The sequence below is a fragment of the Mirounga angustirostris genome, unplaced genomic scaffold, assembly GCF_029215605.1.
Source record: "Mirounga angustirostris isolate CCGP_5_RB_7025 unplaced genomic scaffold, mMirAng1.0.hap1 SCAF_6, whole genome shotgun sequence".
NCBI lineage: Eukaryota > Metazoa > Chordata > Mammalia > Carnivora > Phocidae > Mirounga > Mirounga angustirostris.
Window position 1 is genome coordinate 94,433,246 of NW_026991714.1, and position 1,770 is coordinate 94,435,015.

Sequence of the window (1,770 nt, forward strand, 5' to 3'; positions counted from 1 at the left end):
TGGGAAGTTAATTCGTTATTGGTTGTTTCCTGCTTATATTATTTGTATCAAGCACCCATGGGGCGGGGGGGGGGGGGGGGGGGAAACAATATAACAAACAAGAAGTAGATTCTTATCTCAGTAGGTTTTTAAAAAATTCTTTGTACACTGTATTGAAAACAGTAAAATTTAACTATTTCATGCAAAAAGGCAAAATAGAGAATATTCTCTTTTTTTGTGGGAATAACTTATTTATTCAGAGTGTAATACTGTCTACTTCCTTTTGTAAGTCTTGAAAAAGATCAAAATGAGATCAATGTACAGTTTATACTAAAGATGTCTGAAAGACTTAGGCAGAATTTCCCTCAACTCTTTTACAAGTGTAAAAAAATAATGTGTCAAAATTGATGAGTGGCATAAATTCAAAAGGAAAAAAAAAATTCTACTTAAGAGGAGGACATCGAGCTCGCACAAATGGTGGTTCACCCAACGACAAGGTGTTCCTGATCTTCCTCTAGACCCGGGCGGATCGTTAACTTCCCCAAGTTACAACTGAGTTGCTCTTTCCAGACTTTTCGAAGCATCTTTAAGTTTCCCCACTAAGTCCTGTAATTGTTCCATGTTGCAACTAAAACTAATCTCTGGGTGGGATCGAGAATCAGTATTCTCTACATTTAAGGTCACCAAATATGTAGGACTGTACATCTTATGAAGTTGATTGGTCTTTATCTGATATTCCAAATGCCAAGAAACATCAATTATATGAGGGAGAGATCTGCTTATGCTTCCCAGTAGGCTTTCTAGGGAATTCTTATTATTCTGGTAGTCTGTGCAAAACAGTTCTATTCGCTCTCTTTCAAATTTACAGTCTTCTAGATAAGTGCTTAGAGTTGATTTGTCAGCTCTTTGCTTTCCTGCCTCCTGTATGTAAGTTGCAGCTGCTGTGTGACAATGTTTTAAAACCACAGGATCGTATGTTTCAAGTCTGGGTGATCTAACATGGCCTCCTCTGCCTGGGCATCCAGCAGGCTCTGGAAAGCCGCCCAGAGGAGAAGCGTGAAGGTGTTGGAGTCGAAGGAGCCAGGATCAGCCAGCATCTGGAAGCCTTTCTGCACATACTCTGAGAGCTCCATTATGAGTGCCAAATAAAGAATATTCTTAAAAAGGAGAGATAAAATGTAAGCTGGCAGAATTTAGAAAATTAGTAAAAAAATTAATCAGAAATGAAGGCAAAATTGGAAAGTATACAAGAATGAATGGGCAATACTCAAAACATAAAGTATAAAGAGGATAAAATAAAAGAAATGAATTAATAGCTAAGTCGATCAGAAAAAAAGATAAAATTATGCAGAGGATATCCAGTATATCAAAAATTAAAGGTTCATAAGCAGGAAAATGGTATAAAGGAAAAAAATGTATTTACAGAAAACTTTCTGGAAATTAAAGAAGATTATACAGATTTAAATGGTACACCCTGTCCCAGAAAGAACTAAAAAGGATTGTTAAAAGTGGGGCAATATCTACAAAGGTGTCAAAGAAGGAAGTCTAATCTAAGAACTTTAAACCCAGATGAATTGTCATACAAAGATAAAGGCACATAGATATGTTAACATGCAAAATCCAGGGTATAATGTTTCTATGAGCAATTCATGAAAAAACCATAGAGGATAAACTGTATTCGGCAACCTATTAATAGAAAAAGTATAGCAAAATTTTTTTTAAAAAGAGAAAGTAATATTTGGAATGAATCTGAAACCTAATTGGTCATAATGGATTATAAACCCTGACATG

General features: G+C 35.5%; 1 pseudogene; it reads right to left on the reverse strand.

Annotated features, from left to right (window-relative positions):
- Positions 1-219: 219 nt before the first annotated feature.
- Positions 220-1,112, reverse strand: LOC123845467 (COMM domain-containing protein 3-like; annotated as a pseudogene).
- Positions 1,113-1,770: the final 658 nt, after the last annotated feature.